The 25983-nt window shown below is 46.4% G+C and overlaps 1 protein-coding gene and 1 pseudogene across 3 annotated transcripts in view; one reads left to right on the plus strand and one right to left on the minus strand.

The window, feature by feature from the left end:
• Positions 1 to 25983, minus strand: part of EFR3B (EFR3 homolog B) — a 113231-nt gene that overhangs the window by 71639 nt on the left and 15609 nt on the right. The window lies entirely within an intron of this gene.
• On the plus strand, positions 1399 to 5777 carry LOC129468531 (succinate--CoA ligase [ADP-forming] subunit beta, mitochondrial-like; annotated as a pseudogene).

The following is a 25983-nucleotide window of genomic DNA, read 5'->3' on the forward strand; positions in this document are numbered from 1 at the left end:
ATGCCCCTGGTCCCAGGACCACACTTTGAGTCTGCAAACCACCAGAGCACAGTGGTTAAGAATTTGGGCTCAGAGGTCAGACAGGCTTAGGATGAAATTCTAGCTCTTCCCTTTTCTTACTGTCTGGCCCTGTGCAATACTCCACACTTCCTGGGTAGGTAATCGAAGCTGATGGCAGGAGATTCTCAGTTCTCCTCTCCGAGAGGAGAGCCGGGGACGCTTTGGTCAGGAGCGCCCAGCCTCTGGGTCCCAACACAGCTTAGTGGGTGCTGGGAACCCACAAGCACCCCTAGAAAGCTTCCAACCCAGCAACGGTGAATTCTAAGTAGCCACAAAACCCAGCTAGGAAAGAAACAAATAATAGACATTAAAAAGAAACTAAAAACAGTTCATTATAATGAGACACTAAGTAATATGTTTTTATATATTTCTTCAATCTTACTTCTGATGGTATTTATTCTTAATGTTAGTATTCATACATACAAATTGTGGAGTTTAACTCACAACTATATGCCTATAAAAGAATCACTTAATTCTGAGCCATTTTATTTCTAAGACAAACACTTTCCAATGGGTCCTCTTTCACTCTCTGGGGATTGCATCTGGCAGATCCAACCACAGTAGCCGAAGGTAAATTTATGAAGGATCCTCTTCTGTCACTAGGAGTTGTCTTACCTGATATTTTCATACCTATTTCAAGGAAGAGAGGGAAACGTGATATGGCCAAATCCCTAGTATGTAGCTGCACTGCCACTGAAAAGGCAAATCAGTAGGAATAAACCAAATGTTCGATGACATGATTTTAGCAGCTTCCTCCTTTAAAACCATAAGAATGGTGAGACCTCCCTCGATGGCTCATTTTGCCCCAAACCCCCTGTCCAGAATGTTCTTCCCCATGTCCTCTGACCTCCCACTCTCATGTCCCTAAGGTCTCTGCCCAAATGTCACGTAGCTGGAAAGAGCTTCCCTGACCAGCATTCCACTTTAATTTTCTGTCCTGGTTTATTCCTTTTCCTAGTGCTTTTTACCAATGGACACATTTCATCCGTGTCTACACTCCATCTCCCCACTCGAAGGTAAGCTCCTCAAGAGTGGGACCTTTGTCCATTTGTCCCCACTGTGTCCCAGGGCTGGAACAGGGTCCAACCCACGGGTGGTGGTGCAGGGGGTGCTCATACAGGTTTGTAGAATAAAGGGAGGACGGTGTGATTGAGCAGAAAAGCAATCATGAATTTCAAGGTCAGTAATTTCAAAGTCAGTAAGTCAAAGTCTATGAGGCACTTAGCAAAAGATCTCCGGGTGGTTACAAGACAGTACTCCCAGGGGAACTTCAGGGAAAAGTTCCTGTTATAGAACAGTTGGCTCCTGTTCCTGAACTTGGTGCCCAGCCCATCTTCTAGGGCTGCCAACACCTGTAGCTCCTGAGGCCCGGCTCACTGGGACCAGGCTCTCTCCAGGCAGACATACTGGGCATCAGGGAGCCTGGGTCAGAGTTCCTCCTGTCCGCCCAAGGCCTCTAGCCTGCTTTGTCCTCACTCCCCCAACCCCCTTAGCTGGCTCCTGGCTTGACCTGTGGCCGCAATCCTGGCTGCTCATCAGAATGACCCCTGTGCTGTGAAGAGGGCCCAGAGGTGTTTAAAATGCTCCACCACAATTCCGGCACACAGCCAGGGTGAGAAGTGCCACCAGCTCCTTGCCTGTACAACATGTGAGAGCAGATCCTGCAGCTGCTGGCAGCGTCGCGACAGAGGACGCATGACCCCTCACCTGGGCTGCCAGCAGCATCTGTGTCCCCGTGACCGCTAGGCGTCGCAGCCCTGTTTCTCTTTTGGCCTGCTTGCTGGATCCCGTTTGCCTGACTAAGCTGTCCCCTTGATCAGAACTGCCCTCTACTCAGGGCGATTGGTGGTTTGAAACAAACAAAGTCTCAAACACTAACTACATCATGCTTTTCAAAATCTAGGTCCCCTACCCCAAACTCCCTACTAGTAACCCAGCATCACCTGCCAGGCCCACTGAGATACATTATTTCCTTTGAATTATTTCCTCTCCTTCATTGCCACTCCAGTCTCTCTCATGCTGATTTTAAAATCTAAAAAAATTCCAGGGGCCTGTACAGCTGCAGGCGGCACCAAGGGAATGGGTCTCACTCAGAAATGGCAGCCTCCATGTTCTACAGCCAGCTGTTGGCCGCAGCCACCCTTCAGAGCCACCTTCTCTGGACAGCCTTGCGGGCCACTGCTCAGACTCTAGGAAGTTATGGATTGTTGAATAACCATGGACTCCAAGTATAGCAGCAATAGCACAGGGATCTCTCACTACATGAATACATGAGTATGGAATTATTGCAAGAAGCTGGCGTCTCCGTTTCCAAAGGATATGTGGCAAAGTCACCAGATGAAGCTTACGCAATTGCCAAAAAAGCAGGTACAGAAGAAAGAAATAACATGTGCAGGATAAACTGTAACTATGAGTACTGCTGGCAAGTTCTCTGGGACTCACAAGTAGTAAGAAGCAGGTTCAAAAGATGTTGAGATGAAGGCGCAGGTTTTAGCTGATGGTAGAGGAAAAGGAACATTTGAAAGTGGCCTCAAAGGAGGAGTGAAGATAGTTTTCTCTCCAGAAGAAGCAAAAGCTGTTTCCTCAGAAATGATTGGGAAAAAGTTGTTTACCAAGCAAATGGGAGAAAAGGGCGGAATATGCAACCAAGTATTGAAGCGAAAATACCCTAGGGGAGAAGACTACTTTGCAATAGGGATGGAAAGGTTATTTCAAGGTCCTGTATTAATAGGAAGTTCACATGGTGGTATCAACATTGCAGATGTTGCTGCTGAGAGTCCTGATGCAATTAAAGAACCTGTTGATATTGTAGAAGGCATCAAAAAGGAACAAGCTCTCCGGCTTGATGGGATTTCCACCTAATATTGTGGATTCTGCAGCAGAAAACATGATCAAGCTTTACAGCCTTTTTCTGAAATATGATGCAACCATGATAAGAAATAAATCCAATGGTGAAGATTCAGATAGAGCTGTGCTGTGATGGATGCAAAGATCCATTTTGACTCTAATTCAGCCTATCGCCAAAAGAAAATCTTTGATCTACAGGACTGAACCCAGGAAGATGCAAGTGACAAAGATGCTGCTAAGGCAGATCTCAACTACATTGGCCTGAAAGGAAATACAGACTGTCTAGTAAACAGTGCTGGTTTGGCCATGGCCTCAATGGATATAATAAAACTTCAGGGGCCAGGCGTGGTGGCTCACGCCTGTAATCCCAGCACTTTGGGAGGCCAAGGCAGGCAGATCACCTGAGGTCAGAAGATCGAGAACAGTCTGGCCAACATGGTGAAACCCCGTCTCTATTAAAAATACAAAAATTAGCCAGGTGTGATGGCAGGCACCTGTAATCCCAGCTACTCAGGACGCTGAGGCAGCAGAATCGCTCGAACATGGGAGGCGGAGGTTGCAGTGAGCCGAGATGGTGCCACTGCACTCCAGCCTGGGTGACAAGAGCAAAACTCCATCTCAAAAAAAAAAAAAAGCTTTGGGGAGGGACTCCAGCCAACTTCCTTGATGTTGGTGGTGGTGCTACAGTCCATCAAGTAACAGAAGCATTTAAGCTTATCACTTCAGATAAAAAGGCACTGGCTATTCTGGTCAACGTTTTTTGAGGAATCATGCACTGTGATGTTATTGCACAGGGTATAGTCACGGCAGTAAAAGATGTGGAAATTAAAATACCTGTTGTGGGGGTTACAAGGTACACGAGTTGATGATGCTAAGGCACTGACAGCAGACAGTGGGCTTAAAATTCTTGCTTGTGACGACTTGGAGGAAGCTGCTAGAACATTCAGAAGGCTTTCTGAAACAGTAGCCTTAGCCAAGCAAGCACATGTGGATGTGAAATTTCAGTTGCCAATATGATCTGAAAACCCAGAGGATGGCTGAAGGTGTTAAATGTGCTATAATCATTAAGAATACTGTGTTCTGTGTTATTGTTATTTTTAGTGTGTGGAGATTGTAATTGCCATGTAGGTATACAAACTTTTAAAAGCATTTGGTTTGCATTTAATTCTACTATTTATAGAACAGACTGTTTGTATAAAGAAACTATAATGCAGGCATCTAATTTCTGTTGTTGCAGCCAGTCTTATTTGCTTCTCCTACAAAATGTAACTTGCAATATGTCTTTTTATTATTGTTGGATACAAAGTTCTTCATTGATAAGAGTCCTACAAATAAAATAAATTTAAAAAAATTCCAGGGTTTACCACCAGCTCTGCACTAGGCACTAGGACAAGCACTTTACAAATATTTCATATAAGACTCGTAACAACTCCATAAAGTAGATACTATTATTCTCATTTTACAGATAAAGAGGCAGGACCAGAGAGGTTAAGTGCCCTGCCCAAGGTCTCATAGCATGTTCTCCTCTGCCATGAAACTCCTCTAATTCTTCCATCACTTTCCAAAAAATATATCTCTAACAATTTCCCAAGTTCATCTTGTGCTCTCCTTCGCCACAGCCACCTTGCTGGAAGCCTCCTGAACACCTGCCACCCAGTCCCGGGCACCTGGCCAGTCTCTTCACTTCAATTCATTCTTTATGTAGCTCTAAGGCAAATATTTAATTTAGTTTGCTTCATGGTCAAGCAGGTAGCATGGCCTGTGCTGCATTAAATGTCAACCATTCAACTTAGAATTTAACAAGGGATGCCCCAGTAGAGGTGGGGACAGTTGCTTCATCTTCAAGTCCTTCCTCCACTGTAGGGGGTCCTCTCACTCATGCTCTGCCTCCTGGGACACTCTGTGTCTAGCAGCCAGAGTCCACAGTAAGAAGGGCTGGGAGGTCAGAAGTGGAGCAGATTAGGGGAGCCACGCAGCCTCGTGGCTGTGAATGAAAGGATGTTTGGGTGACGGGGACTGGCCACAAGCTGGAGATGTTGAAGGGGCAGGAGAGTCAGCGCCATGGACCTGACACCTGGCGGATCCTGACACCTGCTGAGCTCCCTGGAAGCCTTCCATGAACAACACCCTCCAACTACAGGCACGGTGTGCTCTCTGCCAGCTCGACTTCTGTGCATCCTTCACACTGTATTACCTTATATAATCTTCTCCCACTGCTTGTTCAGGCGAAGTTATTTCAGTGACTCATCTTTTCTTCTCCCAAGATAAACTGTAAATTCCTAGGTCTCATTTTCTTCTGACCTCAATACAGTATCCTGAGCCCAGCAGGGCTGGAGGAAAGCTGGCATGATGTGTGACTTCACCTGCCTTTGATCAGCGTGAGACTCGGGGAAGTCACCTCCCCTCCTGGCCTCTCCTTTCCTTCTTATAAACATCAACTCCCTCCTCCCCATTCATCAAGAAAAATGCCTTTTTGCTCAAAATAGTTTGTATTTATTTTCTCAGCTTTGCAATCTTCTTGTAAAGACAAGGGCTGGGCTTGATCATTCCTACTAAAGCAAGTGGAATTCTTTTTAAACAATTTACAATAAAATCTGACCCAGGGCTAATGGCACGGACACCCCCTTCAAATGAATTGGAGGAAATGGAACAAAGTTCAGAGAGAGAGGTGCGTCTGATTCAAGTGCCTCCCACGAGGCCCTTGTGTTCACTGACATTAATGAACTCCAGCAGTTCGCAGGACACTTGCTGGGTGGCGTGGAGAAGAGAAAGAAGTTTAAAATAGACAGGTTCTGCCATCGAGGAACTTACTCTCTAGTTGGGGACACAAAACCTGCACACATTTAAGGTCAAAGATATGTCACAATGAGACTAAGGAGTCCATAAAACTGAAGAAATCTCTGAGTTTAATGAATCCAGGAAGGCTTCCTGGAAGAGGTGAGATGTGAGCTGCCTCACTAGGGGTGGAGACAGCTGGTAAGTACTGGTGAATCCATGAAACAAAAAATCAACAACCCTCCAATGGGGACAATTTTAAGAAAAACAAAAAGATTCCCTCTTTTCTTTTCCCCTTTTCCTTGCTTCTGAATTTAAAAGGAATAGATGCTCATGGGTATAAATTTATAAAACGGGGAAAAAAAGAAAATAAACATCACTTAGAATCACGTAATTCAAAGATAACTATTAGAATTTCAGTGTATTTGTTCTAGTTTTTGTGTCCATGTTTATGTATATTTTAAAATATATATGTATAAAATTGGTTAAAACCGAATTTCTTCTTATATTGTGAGCACTTACTTTCTTACTGAAGGTTTTTCGGCCAGGCATGGTGGCTCACGCCTGTGATCCCAACACTTTGGGAGGCCAAGGCAGGCAGATCAGGAGGTCAGGAGTTCAAGACTAGCCTGGCCAACATGGTGAAACCCTGTCTCTACTAAAAATACACAAAAAATTAGCCAGGCGTGGTGGCGGGTGCCTATAATCCCAGCTACTCAGGAGGCTAAGGCAGGAGAATTGCTTCAACCTAGGAGGCAGAGGTTGCAATGAGCTGAGATCGTGCCATTGCACTCCAGCCTAGGTGAAAAGAGCAAGACTCCATCTCAAAAAAAAAAAAAAAAAGTTTTAAAACTTCATTTTAACGGCACTTATTATTTCATCTTTTGACTGGATCCTGATTTATTTAATCATTCTCTGTTGTTTCCAGTTTTTCATTATTCCAAGTGACGCAGCAATTTGCCTTTGGTAATTAAAGCCAGGAATCATACAGGCAGAGCCTGGTTTTGTTTATTGGTGCCAAGGAAATCAAACAGCACCATGTGGCTGCAGGACTGGTGTGCAGCAGAGGGGCACATCTGCAGGGGCCGGGACATTTATCTCATCTGGGAAAGATTTAGGATTGAAGAGATCAAGAGGAAATGCTGATGAAAATGAATCTGGGGAAGGAGGCAGGATTTGAGTTTCCAAACAGATCTTACTGGGAGTAGAATTAAACAGCAGCTGAATTCTCCCTGGGGAGATAGTGTGGGTGAGACTTGCCTGAAGTAACAGACAAATCAGTAGCTGTCAGTGGCCTGATCTTTTGGAGCTCTAGAGCTTCCGAGATGCTCACCCGTTTCCAGCCAATCTTGGTTAATCTGATTGCCACCTTAACTGAGGATGGGGATTTAAAAGGAGAGAAACGTGTCTGATTGATTTAATGTCAGGGCTTCAATTCTTCATGAACTACAGGCTTCTTTGGGCTTCGATATGCTCTTCAAGCAAAGAATAGATGAAAATAAACAGAATGTTTTTCCATTCTCTGTCTCTCGGGACCACTAACAGCAGGAAAATTTTATCCCAACCATTTTGTGGAAATAGCCTGGTTTCAAACCCAGCTTCAGCTTTGGCAAGCTGTACAATCTTGTGTGCCTTGGTCTACTTATCTGCAAAATGGAAGGAAGGGAATCTACTTAATAGGGTTGTGGTGAAGACTAGATAAGTTAACAGAGTGAAGTTCTTACAACTATTCCTGGCACACAGTAAGAACTCAGTAATTGTTAGCTTTCACCATCACCATCATCATCATCATCATCAGTATTACTATGATAATTATTACTAAAGTCTTTTTCCCAACTTAGGAGAAAAAAGGCAGAGTAGAATAAAATGGAATGTTGGAGCAACGATAGCCCTTAATGTCCTTTATCTTTATTTTATTCTTGGATGTGAAGTACCAATCGCTATTAAGACATCTAAATCCAAGGCCAGGCATGGTGGCTCACACCTGTAATCTCAACATTTTGGGAGGTTGAGGTGGAAGGATCACTTGAGCCCAGGAGTTTGAGACCAGCCAGGGCAACAAAGTGCAACCTCATCTCTAAAAATAAAAATAAAATCAGCAAGGCATGGTGGCACATGCCTGTAGTCCCAGCTACTTGGGAGGCTGAGGTGGGAGGATTGCTTGAGACTGGGAGGTAAAGGCTACAGTAAGCAGTGATCATACCATTGCACTGCATACCACTATACTCCAGCCCAAGTGACAGAGTGAGACCCTGCCCGAGGACAAAGCTCCATGAGGAAACACAAGTGAAAGGGCGCCATCATGACTGTCAACAACAGCTAACGTGTTTTGAGCTTGTCTGTTCCAGGCATTATGCATTCTTTCATTTAATCTTCACAAAAAGCCTAGGAGGTTGATACAGTTATCCTTGTTTTACAGATGGCACTAAACCTAGGCTCTTATCTAATATGTTGACTTGTAAAAATAAAGAACTGAGGTCTCTGCCTGCAAATACCTTATATTGTTGGTAGGTAAAAAATAGAATTGAAAATATATTCACCAGGAACATGGAGCATATAATCAGGATCATACGAATTAACTGTTAAACACACACAGAGCGAGGTTGCTGAGGAAACTAGAGATGGGATGGGAAGGGGTCAGAGGAGACTAATTTTGAACATTATTTAAACAAGAAGGATTCCATTGTTTAGTGAGAAAGAGGGTTTTCCATGTCAGAAAGGGTGAAAAGAAAATAGACATTTCCTGAGTGCCTATTATTTTAACTGCCTAACTTGAGCACTTTGTTAAAAAAATAAAATCCCATGAGGTTAGTATTGTCAGTTTTCAGAAGAGAAAACCAGGGCTCACAGAGGTTAGCTAATTTGCCCACGATCACACAGGAAGTGAGGAACAGAGTCAGGAACAGAGCCAGGGAGGTCCTCTGACTTCAGAGCTGCAGGAGATTTGAACCGAGAGTAAATATGCCAGGTGGGGATATGAAGAAAATGTGCTCAAGTAGGAAAGGACAATTTCCAGGATGGATTCTTCTTGAAAAGTCAGGTGTAACTGACGAAATCTGAACAGACTCTGTGGATGGCACCACCGCCAAGTTCCTGGTGTGGATAATGAACTACAGTTATACATGATGTTCACACTGCGGGAGGCTGGGTGAAGGGTACACAGGACCTCTCTGTGCATTTCTTTGCAACAGCCCCTGAATCCATATTTCAAAATAAAAAGTTTTTTAAAAAGTCGGCAGATAGGCCAGGCATGGTGGCTTATGCCTGTAATCCCAGCACTTTAGGAGGTGGAGACAGGAGGATCACTTGAGGTCAGGAGTTCGAGACCAGACTGGCGAACACGGTAAAACCCCATCTCTACTAAAAATACAAAAATTAGCCAATGTGGTGCATGCACCTGTAGTCCCAGCTACTCAGGAGGCTGAGGCAGGAGAATCACTTGAACCTGGGAGACGGAGGTTGCAGTGAGCCGAGATCGCGCCACGGTACTCCAGCCTGGATGACACAGCAAAACTCTGTCTCAAAAAAAAAAAAAAAGGTTGGCAGATAGTGAAGGCAAAGATGCTTCTTTCTTTTCTTTGTGTGTGTGTGTGTGTCTGTGTGTGTGTGTGATGGAGTCTCACTCTGTCACTCAGACTGGAGTGCAGTGGTGCAAACTTGGCTCACTGCAATCTCTGCCTCCCGGGTTCAAGCGATTCTCCTGCCTCAGCCTCCTGAGTAGCTGGGATTACAGGCACACGCCACCATGCCTGGCTAATTTTTATATTTTAGTAGAGACGGGATTTTGCCATGTTGGCCAGGCTGGTCTTGAACTCCTGACCTCAAGTGATCCATCCGCCTCGGCCTCCCAAAGTGCTGAGATTACAGGCGTGAGCCACTGTACTCAGCCAAAGATGCTTCCTTTGAGTAGAGGTGGTAACTGGCGGAGGATTCTGGCTCAGGAGCCTGATGGGCCATGAGGGCATAAGAGCATCCCAGCATCATTCCAGAGCCTCTCCCTCCACCCCCTAGAGCGACCAACCAGCCCCACACCAGGTTGGTCACAACTGGAGAGACAGTAAGATTTGCTGACTCATATATTGAGTATCCATTATGAGTCCCCCCACTGTGCCAAGAGCTACCTGGCGATATGAGACATTGCCAAGACACAGGGCTGGTTTGGAGGCCCTTACGGTCTAGTTGGAGAGAAAAGGCACAATCAATAAAATATAAGCGGCTTGGGTGTACTGATGTTTCTCATGGAAAGTTTTATGTGTTGCAAAAGCTCAAAGGAGGGTGTGTGCTCCTCAGGCTGGTTGGTCAAGGAGGGCTTCACAGGGGAGGAAGAATTGAGGCAGAGCCTGGAAGGAGGTGGGCCAACCAGGAGAACAGGAGAAAAAGGGGGTCCTGGCAAGAGAAACTGTTGAGCAAAGGGGCACACGTGCATGTCTTTTCAGAACCTAAGCTTGCCTGGGAGCTCCTTGCAGGCACCCGGCACCCAGCTCTCAGTGTATAGCAGGCATTCCAGAGAATCATTACATAGTGGGCTGGACGCAGTGGCTCATGCCAATAATCCCAACACTTTGGGAGACCGAGGCAGGTGGATTACTTGAGCTCAGGAGTTCAAGACCAGCCTGGGAAACATGGCGAAACTCCATCTCTACAAAAAATACAAAAATTAGCCAGGCATGGTGGCACGCACCTGTAGTCCCAGCTATTTGGGAGGCTGAGGTGGGAGGATCACTTGAGCCTGGGAGGTGGAGGTTGCAGTGAGCTGAGATCGCACCACTGTACTCCAGACTAGGTAATAGAGCAAGACTCTGTCTAAAAAAAAAAGTATTAAATAGCTTAAATAATATACACAGTTTTGTATTTTATAGCATAGAGAGAGCATGCCTTGGAATACAGCAAAACTGGGACCATGAGCTATGTGACCTCAGGCAGGTGTACCACACCCTCTGTGGGTTTCCTTGTCTGTAGGAGGTGAGCAAAACACCGAGTGTGTGCTGGGACACACAGTGGGCTCCATAACTGGCAGGTCCCTGGTCCTCTTCATTCTATTTCTTAAGTGTTTATCCTGGTGTTGAACTGTCATCATAATTATCATTTTGAATGTATGCTTCAAATTCCAGTGAGAAGATCCACAACAATGCATCAAATTTTCTCCATATTGTTTGACATATATCTTGTTTACACTTTCATGCTATTTAAACAATGCTGGAAAAAGTGTGTAGACATTACAGCTTTTTCCATTTTCTGGATTATTTCCTTAGGCTGGATTTCCAGAAATGGAGTCAAAAGGTACGCCTATTTTTAAGACTCAAGAATTTCAATGGTCTCCTCAGGAGCAGGAAAGGCCTGAGAGTAGCTGGAGGGGAGATTCCAAGCAGCAGTCCCGTGGGCCCCAAGGCTGCAAGAAGCTCTGACTGCCCAGGGAGGAACTCCGTGGCATTCTGCAGCTGTTTGAGGGCTTTCTGAAGAGGAGGTACTGGAGGATAAGAATGGTGTATTAGGAAGGGTAGCCATGGGTCTGGCTATGGTTGAATTTGAGTTTAGAGAGCTAAGAAGAAGGGAGACCATCTAGAGAAGAAGCAGAAGTCAAGGCATAAGAAAACAAGGATGCCGGATGCGGTGGCTCACACCTGTAATCCTAGCACTTTGGGAGGCTGAGGTGGGAGGATCGCTTGGGCCCAGGAGTTCAAGACCAGCCTAGGCAACATAGCAAAATTCTTTCTGTCTCTACCAAAAAATGCAAAAATTAGCCCAGTGTGGTAGCATGCACCTGTAATTCCAGCTATTCAGGAGGCTGAGGTGGGAGGATCACTTGAACCTGGGAGGCGGAGGTTGCAGTGAGCCGAGATCACACCACTGCACTCCAGCCTGGGTGACGCAGCAAAATCTTGTCGCAAAAAAAGAAAGAAAAGAAAAGAAAAGAAGGGCTGGAGCCAGGGTGGTGGGGAAAGAGAACAGAAAGGAAGGGCCAGATGGCCCAAGCACTGAGTAACAGCCACCCACGTCCACAACTGCCAGCACCCAGAGGGAGAAGCTGAGAGCCTGGAACTGGTGACGAAAGCGGGGACCCCACTCCCGGAGCTTCATAGACACGCTGGCAATGCAAACTGGATTAGAAACTCATCCCACCACTAAGGAAGGTTGGCACCAATAAAACCACACCACCAGGGTGATGTGCGAGATTTGAGACCAGCCGTAAGAAACAAGAGGAACTGGGGCCAGAGTCTGAAGACTGCCCAGTAAAACAGATACATTGAAAAGCTGATGAAAACTCAGGGGAGAAAGCCAAAGGCAGGAGCCTTCCAGAACCAGCATCTATTTCTCTCACACCTGCTAATCACAGGCACAGGACATACTTCACCAGGATGTTTGTAAACAAAGGAACTCTGAGTGGAGCTTAGGAAGCTGGCTGAAAGGTATCAATTAAGTGCAAACCTCCATGACATAATTTGGAAGACAACAAAATAATTTCAGCAACAAACAAGACATAATTTAGGCAACCACATGGAAAAATTCCTAGGCTAGAGCATTTAATGAGAAAGGTATATACTCAACTGCATCCAAAGTAGGACCAAAACTATGAAAGTTACAATTACATTAGGACAGGGGATGTGCAGAAAAGAGCTTGGCTGGCTGGGCGCGGTGGCTCACACCTGTAATCCCAGCACTTTGGGAGGCCAAAGTGGGTGGATCGTGAGGTCAGGAGTTCAAGACTGGCCTGGCCAACATAGTGAAACCTCATCTCTACTAAAAATACAAAAAATAGCCAGGTGTTGTGGCATGAGCCTGTAATCCCAGCTACTCAGGAGGCTGAGGCAGGAGAATCGCTTGAACCCAGGAGGCAGACATTGCAGTGAGCCGAGATCGCGCCGCTGCACTCCAGCCTGGGCAACAGAGCGAGACTCCGTCTCGAAAAAAAAAAAAAAAAAGGCTGGGCGCGGTGGCTCATGCCTGTAATCCCAGCACTTTGGGAGGCCAAGGCAGGCGGATCACGAGGTCAGGAGATCGAGACCATCCTGGCTAACATGGTGAAACCCCGTCTCTACTAAAAATACAAAAAATTAGCTGGGCATGGTGACAGGCGCCTGTAGTCTCAGCTACTTGGGAGGCTGAGGCAGGAGAATGGCATGAACCCGGGAGGCGGAGCTTGCAGTGAGCCCAGATTGCACCACTGCACTCCAGCCTGGGTGGCAGAGCGAGACTCCGTCTCAAAAAAGAAAAGAAAAGAAAAGAAAAGAGCTTGAGCTTGGCCTGTGGTGTATTAAGCAACAGTGAATTTTCTCCTTTGTTTTCATTTCCATTAACACATGTGGATCTCTGCATTAATCCGAATGGATATCTTCACCCTCCCAATGTTGTGTGTGTGCCTTCACAGTTTATCAGATGAGCAGCTTAGCAGAGTCTGTCCCTCCGAGCCTCTGCGCCCTCCATCTCTTCCCACTTCCACCCTGCCTTTCTCCCTTCCTCAGCTCTTCATTGACAGTGGCCCATTCCTGCCAAATATCTCCCACTCCTGGCTGCTGGAGGGACGTTTCAAATGGAAAGGATGTCACCTGCTGTTCACTGCGTTCCTCCTTCATTTTCTTATCAGCCATCACTAGCTCCTCCAGAGTTGAATTTTAAAATCATCAGAAGCCAGCCATATGCGGTGGCTCACACCTGTAATCCTAGCACTTTGGGAGGCTGAGGCAGGTGGATCACTTGAGACCAGGAGTTCGAGACCAGCCTGGCCAACATGGTGAAACCCCCATCTCTACTAAAAATGTAAATATTAGCTGAGCGTGGTGGCATGCGCCTGTAATCCCAGCTACTCAGGAGGTTGAGGTGAGAGAATTGCTTGAACTCGGGAGGTGGAGGTTGTAGTGAGCCAAAATTGCACCACTGCAGTTCAGCCTGGGAGACAGAGCAAGACTGTCTCAAAGTAAATAAATAAATAAAATCATCAGAAGCCCCCAGTAATCACAGGGAAAATATTGTGTAATGAGGTAGGAGGTGGGACTCGACTCTGGGGGTGGGGCTTGAACACTGGACCAAATTGAGGACTAGCTAAAACAAGGCAGAAGCAGCTTTTCATAAGCCACACCCACCAGTGTGCCATGTCAGTTTACCATTACCATGGCAATAGCCAGGAGTCACTGTCCCTTTCCACAGCAACAACCTGATGAATAATCAGTGACCTGATGAATCAAAAGTTACAACCCCAGCCAGGCACGGTGGCTCACGCCTGTAATCCCAGCACTTTGGGAGACCGAGGCGGGCAGATCACGAGGTCAGGAGATTGAGACCATCCTGGCTAACACGGTGAAACCCCATCTCTACTGAAAATACAAAAAAATTAGCCAGGTGTGGTGGCGCATGCCTGTAGTCCCAGCTACTTGGGAGGCTGAGGCAGGAGAATGGCCTGAACCCGGGAGGCAGAGGTTGCAGTGAGCCGAGATCGTGCCACTGCACTCCAGCCTGGGTGACAGAGCGAGACTCCATCTCAAAAAAAAAAAAAGTTACTACCCCTTCCCTAGAGATTTCTGCACAAACTGCCCCTTAATCTGCATATAATTAAAAGTAGGTATAAATATGACTGCAAAACTGCCGTGAGCTGCTACTCTCAGACAGATTGTTTACACGGTAGCCCTGCCCTGCAGGAGCAGTCATGGAGCTGGAACGCCGCTGGAGCTGTAATGCTGCCACTTCAATAAAGCTGTTTTCTTCTACTCGATCACTAGCTTGCCCTTGAATTCTTTCCTGGGCAAAGCCAAGAACCGTCACAGACTAAGCCTCACTTTGGGGGTCGTCTGGCCTACATTAGTATGTAATCTTTAATAATCTTTATTTTAGCATGGTTTGAAATCAGGAAGAGGGGGAAAAAGCATCAGACAAGATACACTGTGGCCACCAGAGACAAGCGATGGCTTCTCATCTCACTTTAATTGACCCTGGCTTTGCTGCTGTGCCCAAGGCCTGGCCTCCTTTGCTTACTTAAGAAAGTGACTCCAGTACAGGCCAGGCGCAATGGCTCATGCCTGTAATCCCAACATTTTGGGAGGCCGAGGCGGATGGATCACCTGAGGTCAGGAGTTCAAGACCAGCCTGGCCAACATGGTAAAACCCCATCTCTACTAAAAACACAAAAATTAGCTGGGTGTGGTGGCGAGGCTGAGGCAGGAGAATCACTTGAATCCGGGAGGCAGAGGTTGCAATGAGCCAAGATAGCGCTACTGCATTCCAGCCTGGGTGACAGAGTGAGACTGTGTCTCAAAAAAAAAAAAAAAAAAAGATGCCGGGCGCGGTGGCTCATGCCTGTAATCCCAGCACTTTGGGAGGCCGAGGCGGGCGGATCATGAGGTCAGGAGATAGAGACAATCCTGGCTAACACAGTGAAATCCCGTCGATACTAAAAACACAAAAAATTAGCTGGGCGTGGTGATGGGCACTTGTAGTCCCAGCTACTCGGGAGGCTGAGGCAGGAAAATGGCATGAACCCGGGAGGCGGAGCTTGCAGTGTGCCGAGATCGCGCCACCATACTCCAGCCTGGGCGACAGAGTGAGACTCTGTCTCAAAAAAAAAAAAAAGAAAAGTGACTCCAGTACAGATCATATGGTGAATTTTTGTTTTATTCATTGCTCAACACCTAATATTCAAATGCTAGCAAACACGCAGGCCCTTAAACCCAGTTATCTTATGCTTGTGCCCCAGGATGAGTGTAATGAACAAGGCTTGAGAAATCTGACTTAGAAAACGAGGCGTGGAGCCTTCCCGATCTTCCTCAAGCCTGCATTGACTCAGCTTGCAGATGCCTGCTGTCTGTGTCTGTCAGCTTCAAATTGTTATTAATGTCTCAGTATTTTTAGGACTCATCACAGTCTGTTTGATAAAATCTAAGTTTCAGCTCCTCAGTGTGGGGAGTGGAAACAGAGATCAGAGTAGGACACGACTGTCGGCTTCCTCAAAAAAACTAAATAAATAATGGCTCCCCAGCAGCATCTCAGACTTATGGCTCATACACACGTCAGCCCTGACCCTGCACACACAGTCCAGGAGAACCAGGGGTGAGAGCACCACAGGAGAAGCATGGATGCTTTTCCTCCCCTTGGCTCAGAAAGCCCATGTCTGGGTATCTGCACCTGCTCGTATGCACAGGGAAGCAGGTAAGAGATGGATCTGGTGCCTTTGTTAGGAAACAACCTACAATGCTCATCCATAGAGGACTGGATAGGCCAGGTGCGGTGGCTCACACCTGTAATCCCAGCACTTTGGGGGCCAAGGTGGGTGGATCACTTAAGCCCAGGAGTTTGAGACCAGCCTGAGCAACATGGCGAGATCCCCATCTCTATTTTTTTTCCAAAAGAAAAAAAAAGTTCTAATATTAAAAAAGAAAATAGAGGGCTGGCTAAATAATGCAGGGAACAGCCATGCAATGCACACTAGGCAGCAGCTGAATTGAATGAAGCAGAGCTCTGAGCACCGCCCCAGACAGCTCTCAAACATACTGTTAATTCAAAAGGAGGCTGTGGCCGGGCGCGGTGGCTCATGCCTGTAATCCCAGCACTTTGGGAGGCCGAGGCAGGTGGATCACGAGGTCAGGAGATCGAGACCACCCTAGTTAACATGGTGAACCCCGTCTCTACTAAAAATACAAAAAATTAGCTGGGCGTGGTGGCAGGTACCCGTAGTCCCAGCTACTTGGGAGGCTCAGGCAGGAGAATTGCTTGAACCTAGGAGGCGGAGGTTGCAGTAAGCCGAGATCATGCCACTGCACTCCAGCCTGGGCAACAGAGTGAGACTCTATCTCAAAAACAAAAAACAAAAAAAACCCAAAAACTAAAAAGGAGGCTGTAGAACACCTATATGATTCCATTTGTGTGCACCCTCACAGGCCAAACCAACGGGGTGTGTATGTAAATATGTGCGTGAAATATGCTGTCATGAACAAAGAAATATCTGTAAAGATACACAGCACAGTGTTAACACTGGTCACCGAGTACAGCTGGGTGGGGGCGCCTAGGGATGGAGAGGGTGAGGAGCGACTTAAACCGCACTACCCAATATGGTAGCCACTAGTCACTTGTGGCTACTTATATTAAATAGAATTAAAAAATTCAGTTCCTCCAGCAAACTAGCCACATTTTATGTGTTCACTAGCCACATGTGGCTAATGGCTACCACACTGGACAATGGAGACACAGAGCACTGACGTCATTGCAGGAGTATTACTCATGTAATTTAAAATAAATGTAATTTTTACTGTTTCTCCCGTTTTCTCTTCAGGATAAAACTCCTTACAAAATCTGATGAGCAAAAGTTGTCTGTTTAAAGATTTGGAATCTTGGAGTTAAAGCACGCACGTACACACGTATACACACAGGAACTGTTTTCTAAACTTGCTCAGCTCTGTTCTTGCTGGAATTTTGAACCAAAGGAGCTGATTGAAGATCTAGAAGTCATGTTGTTTATTCACGCACACACAGCATGCAACACAAAATGCATCAAGTGCATTAAACATAGTAGAAGGTGAAAAGAAATAGAATGCACAAGTCCCTGTCCCCTTAGAGTGACAGCATGCGGCCATAATGAAAGGAAGCACAAGTGTCACTGAGGTCAGAGAGCCAGCGTGCTGGGACTTCCTTCAGAGGGTGGAGACATTGTTTTGGTTTAGATGTCTCCCCATGGAGATGAAGTATCAGTAACATGTGGACAAAGACAAGAAAGGAAGGCATTCCAGGCAGGGGTAATAGCATCAGCAAAAGTGTGGGGGTGCCAAGCACAAGGGAATGTTCTGAGATACATCAGCTGGCCAGACTGCCTAGATAGCACTGGTAAAGCTGGAGGTGTCAGGGAGGGGACCGAAGGTGTAAGGTCCTCAAATGCCAGGCCAAGAGGGGAGACCTGTCATTATGACTAAATAACAGCCACTATCACCTTTTATTGTGCTCTTAGAATGCGTAAGGAATCTACTTCCAGTGGATAAACGGATGGAGCAAGCCCTGACCCTCCCTGGAGGCCACTAAGAATGTCCCTATCCTGGAAGAAGAGCAAGACAAGGCCCTGAACTGTAAGTGTCCAGCCGGAAGTGTGACAAACTTGGGGGCGTCACACTGGACTAGTGGGTGACGTGGGGAGGTGGGGGGATATCTGGTCTCCAGCCCACAGTGAAGTGCTAAGGAGTTATAAAAGGAAGTCAGAAGGAAAGCAGAGGCTTCTGACTGGCGTCCACCTGCCCCATAGCCAAGTGGTGACATGTGGGATCGGAGCAGAGGACCAGAGATGAGGTGGGTGGAACACAGGCTACATCTGACGCTCTCCCTCCCTTCATGTGGGAGGAGTTTCCAAGGAGACATTCAGAGGCAGGAGACAGCAGAGGGCTTCAGGAAGAGCCTCCCAGCACCTGCCCATTCACACCGCATGAGTGTGTGACATGGGTGGGCTGGGAACAGCCCAGAGCAGAGGCCATCATCACAAAAGGAGACAAGGACCCTAGGGGCACTGAGTCCTGGCAGCTTAGGGGAGGTGAATTTCGAGAAGAAAAATGGCTGAGAGAGGAAGAAGCAATGAGAACTGAGAAGCAAGTGAAGGCACAGGGCCCAGCCCTCAGGCCTGCACTGGTGACCTTCCCGAGAGGTTGTCAGTGGGGAGATGACATTGGAATTTCAAATAGCGTAAAGTGAATAATGACTATGAAAGGGGGAAAGGTGCAATCTCAGCTTCAATGACTGCTGGCTCAAGAGCATTGTAAAATATTATATAATCAGCTGAGCATGGTGACTGACACCTGTAATCTCAGCACTCTGGGAGGCCAAGGTGGGAGGATCGCTTGAGCACAGGAGTTTGAGATCATCCTGGGCAACCCAGTGAGACCTCATCTGAACGGAAAAAAAAAAAAAAAAAAAATAGCTGGGTGTGGTGATGCGCACCTGTAGTCCCAGCTGCTCGGGAGGCTGAAGCAGGAGGATCACTTGAGCCAGGGAGTTTGAGGCTGCAGCGAGCTATGACTGTGCCACTGAATTCCTACTGGGGTGACAGAGCAAGACTTTGTCTCAAAATAAATAAATAAATATTATAGGAATCATTTATTTAACAACAACAACAACAGAAGCTGTTGTTGCTTTGTCTCTGAATAGATGGGGGCAGATGTGCTGCCTTGGTGTGCCCTGCCCCCCCCGCCCCCCCCAGGTGGGAACAATTGAGGGATGCAGGCTGCTTCTAACACCAGCAGTGCAGGTCCTTGGAACCAATGACCCCGGGCTAGGGGTGAACTGCCAAGGTGGTCCTGACACCTGGCTTCAGTTGTGTCCTTAAAATCCAAAATATGTTTTGTAGCTTTGATGATAAAATTACTGTTAATTTATTGTTGGTATCTTATAACTTGATTGGTATTCACTTTAAAAATGTTATTGATCAGTGTAAGTAATGTATTGGTTACATTTTTGGAAGGAAGTGCTTTGTAAGCCTTTTAAGCTCCAGGAATCCCAATAAATGGGAGCAAAGGGAAAAAAGTTAATGCTTCTGTATACAGCTTTCTTTAAGGTGATCTGAGCTCCTCGTAGGAATTCATTCATCTGAATACCTACTACTTGGCACCTCGAGGCATTCGATTTTTTTAAGTACATGTGGACTCTGGGGGTAAGAAGCATTCCAATAAATAACTCATACTCTCAAAGAGCTTGCATCATAGTGAGTAGAATCTATCACATGAAAACAATAGTGTTAGAAATCAGGATTTGGGCTTTACAACACATTTATGCTTTCCCCTTTCCCAAAATATGCCCAGTTTTCTACTGTGGTCAGCAGGCAGCCTATAAAAAGCAGGGTTACTCACCTTCAGCTTTCTAAATGAACACACAGTATCAAATATAGAAACAGAGGAAGCTTTATTGTTATGGAGCCAAACTGATTGAGATCAAGAGTAAGTGCTTTAAATACACAGATGAACTCACAGATTTAAGATGCAGATTCTGAAAAGCTAAAGATCCAAGATCAATCATTCAAACGCCCAAATATATCATCAGAGAGACTGCTGCAGCATGCACGCAGTGCCAGAACACAAGACAGGCGCCATGCCCAGAGCCTCCGAAACGTAGAGCCAGGGCCAGGGTGGTCACGGTGCCAAAGAGAAATTTCAGAAGCAACACTTGAAATGCAAAACAGAATCAGAAGCAAGCACCAGAATTCTGCAAAAATGCAAAACAAGTACTAGGTTGAGCCCTACTAAAAATGCCAAGTAAGCAGCAGGCCAAGCAGAGCCAAGACCCATTTTTAATGAAGCAGCTCTACCATGCATGGGCCTTCTGGGAACACCTGCACGAGGTAGGAAGTCCCCAGCAGATTCTGCCCATTGCAAGAAGCCAGGAGCAGATGGAGTGAGAACGCAGCTGGAAAGAGACAGCTCCTGAAAAGCTCTAAATGAGGAGTGGAGAACCCTTCCTCCAATGCAGACTCTCAGGCCCCTGGAGAGGGTGACCCTGTTACTGCCACACTGTCATCAAAAGGACCGGTTGATGGTAAAATATGTATTACAAGCTCCGTAATTAACATCAGCCTCAGCTAACATCCATGAAGCTCTCACAATCGGTCAGGAACTGTTAGGAGGTTTGAATGCATTTTTACTTAATCCTCCCAACAACACTGAGGTGGAATCTATCATCTCCATTTTACAGACGAGGAAAATGAGGCTTAGGGCAGTTAAGTAACACTTCCAAAGTCACATTAACTGCTAAATGGGGTAGCTGGATTCAAACCCAGGGCTGTCCGACTGCAGGGTCTTCACACTTAACCCCTGGCCTGCAAAGGACACACTGAGATTAATCCATTTCAGTGTGCCATTAGAAAAAAAATATACCATTCCTAGCCAGGGAGTATAGGTCCTTATACAGAGATGTCACAAGCCAGCACATTATTAAGGAACAGGTGAATAATAAGGTCATTAAAGCCTCTATGTTCTTAGGAGAATGACATTACTGTGGGCTGTGAGGTCACAAAAGCCCCAAGGAGGAAATGGAAAAATCAATCCTTCGGCCAGGCACAGTGGCTCATGCCTGTAATCCCAGCACTTCGGGAGGCTGAGGCAGGCAGATCACTTGAGGTCAGGAGTTCAAAACCAGCCTGGCTAACATGGTGAAACCCCATTTCTACTAAAAATACAAAAAAATTAGCCGGGGGTGGTGGGTGGGGCGGGTTGGGGGGCACTTGTAATCCCAACTACTCGGGAGGCTGAGGCAGGAGAATCGCTTGAACATGGAAGGCGGAGGTTGCAGTGAGCCGAGGTCGCGCCACTACATGCCAGCCTGGGCGACAGAGCGAGACTCTCAAAAAAAGAAAAAAGAAAAAAGAAAAATCAATCCTTCATACCCAGCCCTGCTCAGCCATGTCCGTGATTGTGCTGAGACAGTGCTGGAGGCCTAGGAGAGTCAGGCTTTGTTTTGTCATTGAAGGTCCCCTGAGAGTCAGCAACGCCAATGGCAGTGCCCAAAAGGCAGGCCTTACACTCAGATGGCCCTGCTGTATGGGCCTCCCCCCACTGCCCTGCCAGCACCATCAGCCTCCCAGCTGCCAATGGGATGGACTTCCCGGGTCAGCTTCCTCTGCTTGCTACTCTGCACGTAAGTTGTCTTGTAGCCTGCGGCCCCGACCAGCAGTTCTCAATGAGCCCTTTCACTGGTGCTAGGCTGCTGGTAAGAGCCCTGGTGCGGGCTGGCACAGGCTCTTGAGCGTCCGTTTCCTAGTATACCCACTGCCAGCACTGCAAAACAACCCTGGGATTGTTTGCACGGATGTTTTCTTCTCTTCCAGGGTTTCCTACTGTTTTACTGCAGTATAATTAACATGCAGTAAGATGCACACATTTAAGCATTCAGTACCTTCAGTTTTGACAACTGCTTTTACACTTGTGTAACCATCACCCAAACAAGAGGTAGGACATTGCTAATCTCCTCACAAAGTCCCCCTTTCCAGTCAACCCACTGGCCCAACTATCTGATTTCTATGATCATAGATTTGTTTTTGCATGTATTCTTACATAATCATTTCTGAAACGTAATTAGAAGAGTCTAGACGGTTATCCGCAAGGCCTCTGGTGATGAAGAACACTTTTAATTATATTTACGTTTTGCCATTAAAAATACATGCTCACTTCTGAGCATTAAGCTATAGGGAAAAAAATTAAAAATTAAAAATATGCACTCACTACACGAAGTGTAGAAAATACAAAATGTTTTAAAAGAAAATTGAAACCATTGCGTACACTGCCTATGAGGCGGCCCTGCTCCTCACGGAGCAGTAAAAAAAAAAAAAAAAAAAAAAATTAAAAGAAAATTTAAATCATCCATGATCCTTCCACCTAGAAATAACCACTGTTAGTGTTCTAGTGGGTTTCTTTCAGGGCCAGTACCTTCACAATTATTACAGGCTGGCTCCCTAGTGTGGCATTAGTTTTTTTGTTTTTTTTTTTTAAATAAGTAGGCCAGGCTGGGTGGCTCACGCCTATAATCCCAGCACTTTGGGAGGCCAAGGCGAGTGGATTACCTGAGGTCAGGAGTTTGAGACTAGCCTGGCCAACATGGTGAAATCCCGTCTCTACTAAAAATACAAAAGAACTAGCTGGGCGTGGTGGCGCATGCCTGTAATCCCAGCTGCTCAGGAGGCTGACACAGGAGAATCACTTGAACCTAGGAGGTGGAGGTTGCAGTGAGCCGAGATCACGCCACAGCACTCCAGCCTGGGCAACAGAGGGAGACTCCGTCTCAGAAAAAAAAAAGTAAATAAAGCTTATTGGTGTTCACTTCTGAGTAGGCCATCTACGTTGCCCATGTTAGAGGCACCTCGATCAAAAATCAACCTCCAGGTTGGGCATGGTGCATCCCACCTGTAATCCCAGCACTTTGGGAGGCTGAGGCAGGGGGATCACTTGAGCTCAGGAGCTCAAGACCAGCCTGGCCAACATGATGAAACCCCGTCTCTACCAAAAAAACAGAAATTAGCTGGACGTGGTGGCACACGCCTGTAGTCCCAGCTACTCCGGAGGCTGAGGGATGAGAATCACTTGAACCCAGGCGGCAGAGGTTGCAGTGAGCCAAGATTGCACCACTGCATTCCAGCCTGGGCGACAAAGTGAGACTGTCTCAAAAAAAAAAAAAAAAAAAAAAAATTAACCTCCAATTCAAGGTGCCAACCCCTGTGGCTGAGTTGGAGCCAACATTGGAATTCACATTTATTCTCTTCTGTGGAATATGTCTGGCTCTGTTCTCTCCATTGGCAGTCACATGGGCCTCTCGCAGTACCTCGGTTTTGTCACTCAGAAGGACAGTGGCTAGTTTTTTGGGGTTTTTTGTTGTTTGTTTTTTTGATTAGGAGTCTCGTTGTGTCACCCAGGCTGGAGTGCAGTGGGGCAATCTCGGCTCACTGCAAGCTCCGTCTCCTGGGTTCACGCCATTCTCCTGCCTCAGCCTCCCGAGTAGCTGGGACTACAGGCACCCTCCACCACGCCCGGCTAATTTTTTTGTATTTTTAGTAGAGACAGGGTTTCGCTGTGTTAGCCACGATGGTCTCGATCTCCTGACCTCGTGATCCACCCGCCTCGGCCTCCCAAAGTGGTGGGATTACGGGCGTGAGCCACCGTGCCCAGCCGACAGTGGCTAGTTTTTTGGTATTGCCCCCTCCCCAAGGTGAATAGCCCATTTGCCATTTACTCAGACCACCCCTAACAGGTACTCCAATTTTGATAATCATCCCTCCAGCCACTTTCACAAAATGCAGTAGCAGACATTCTCTTAATTTTATTTAAACTTTCTTTCCTGAAAAAAAAATGGCACTTTAATGATATTCTTAATTTGAGTTGGAAGAGTTTTCCAGAGACCCAAAGAATATGAAGATGCCAGTTTCTGAGTCTCCTTTTATAGACACCCCTGATCAATAAGGTGACTAACACAAAGCCATCAAGGTGTTCTGATTCATGCTATTGGCAAAGGGTATGATCAACTCTGATAACGTGTATGAAAACTTTTTTTAAAAATTACAGTAACATATATATAATATTCAATTTGCCATTTTAGCCTTTTTTTTTTTTTTTTTTTTTGAGACGGAGTCTCGCTCTGTCACCCAGGCTGGAGTGCAATGGCGCGATCTCAGCTCACTGCCACCTCCGCCTCCCAGGTTCAAGTGATTCTCCTGCCTCAGCCTCCCAAGTAGCTGGGACTACAGGCCGCGCCACCACACCTGGCTAATTTTTGTATTTTTAGTATAGATGGGGTTTCACCATGTTGGCCAGGCTGGTCTCAAACTCCTGACCTAGTGATCCACCCTTCTCAGCCTCCCAAAGTGCTGGGATTAGATTACAGGCCTAAGCCACTGCATCTGGCCCATTTTAGTCCTTTTTTTTTTTTTTTTTTTTTTGAGACAGAGTTTCGCTCTTGCTGCCCAGGCTGGAGTGCAATGGCACGATCTTGGCTCACCACAACCTCCGCCTCCTGGGTTCAAGCGATTCTCCTGCCTCGGCCTCCCGAGTAGCTGGGATTACAGGAATGCGCCACCATGCCCAGCATTTTAGCCATTTTTAAATGTACAGTTCAGCTGCATGAAGTCCATTCACTGTTGTGCAACCATCACCATCATCTATCTCCAAAATTCTTTTCATCTTGCAAAACTGAAACTCTACCCAGTAAACAACAATTCCCCATTCTCCCCTACCCCCAGTCCCTGGTAACCTCTGTTCTACTTTCTGTCTATATGAATTTGACTACTCTAGCTTCCTCATACTACTGGAATCATATACTACTTGTCCTTGTGTGACTGGCTTATTTCCATTACCATAATATCCTCAAGGTTCATCCACGTTGTACCATGTGTCAAGATTTTCTTCTTTTTTAAGACTGAATATTGGCCGGGTGTGGTGGTTCATGCCTATAATCCCAGCACTTTGGGAAGCCCAGGCAGGTGGATCACCTGAGGTCAGGAGATAGAGACCAGCCTGACCAACAGGGTGAAACCCCATCTCTTATTAGCATGCTTGTAATCCCACCTACTCGGGAGGCTGAGGCAAGAGAATGGCTTGGCCCCAGGAGGCGGAGGCTGCAGTGAGCCGAGATCGCGCCATTGCACTCCAGCCTGGGAGACAGAGCGAGACTCCATCACAAAAAAAAAAAAAATCAACACTGAATAATATTCTATCATACGTAGATATTGCATTTTGTTTATCCATTCGTCTGTCGATGGACACTTAGGCTGCTTCTATGGTTAGGCCATTGTGAATAATGCTGCTATGAACATGGGTGTACAGATGTCTTAAGTCTCTGCATTCATTTCTTTGGGGTTTATGTCTATTAATGGGATTGCTGGATCATATGGTAATTTTATTTTTCACTCTTTGAGGAGTCACCATACTGTTTTCCCGTAGTGGCTGCACCATTTTTTCCCACTAGCCACACACAGTGATGGTTCCAGTTTCTCCACATCCTCACCAACACTTGGTTATTGTTTTTTTTTTTTTTTTTTTTTTTTTTTTTGGAGACAGAGTCTCGCTCTGTCTCCCAGGCTGGAGTGCAGTTGTGCGATCTTGGCTCACTGCAAGCTCCCCCTCCAGGGTTCAAGCAATTATTGTGCCTCACCCTTCTGAGTAGCTGGAACTACAGGCACTCGCCACCATGCCCGGCTAATTTTTATATTTTTAGAAGAGACGAGGTTTTATCATGTTGGCCAGGCTGGTCTCGAACTCCTGACTTCAGGTGATCTGCCTGCCTCAGCCTCTCAAAGTGCTGGGATTACAGGCATGAGCAACCGTGCCTGGCCAACACTTGCTTATTTTCTGCTTTTTTTGATAATAGCCATCTTAATGGGTGTAAAGTAGTATTTCACTGTGGTTTTGATTCCTATTTCCCTAATGATGAGTGATGTTGAGCGTCTTTTCATATGCTTCTTGGCCCCTTCTTTTTTAAAAGAGACAGGGTCTCATGATGTTGCCCAGGCTAGAGTGCAGTGGCTATTCACAGGCTCAATCTCACTACTAATCAGCATGAGAGTTTTGGCCTGTTCTGTTTTCAACCTGGGCTGGCTCACTCCTCCTTAGGTAACCTGGTGGTCCCCTGCTCTCTGGAGGTTACCATATTGATGCCAAACTTAATGCAGACACCAGACTGGCATAGTGAACTACAGCCCAGAACTCCTGGGCTCCAGTGATCATCCCGCCTCAGCATCTGGAGTAGCTGGGACTACAGGCACATGTCACCATGCCAGCTATATATCTTTTTTGAAGAAATGTCTAGTCAAATCCTTTGCCCATTTTTAATCAAAGTTGCTTGTTTTTGTTCAGTTATAGGTGCTCTTTATGC

This window comes from Symphalangus syndactylus, chromosome 18 (genome assembly GCF_028878055.3).
Source record: "Symphalangus syndactylus isolate Jambi chromosome 18, NHGRI_mSymSyn1-v2.1_pri, whole genome shotgun sequence".
NCBI lineage: Eukaryota > Metazoa > Chordata > Mammalia > Primates > Hylobatidae > Symphalangus > Symphalangus syndactylus.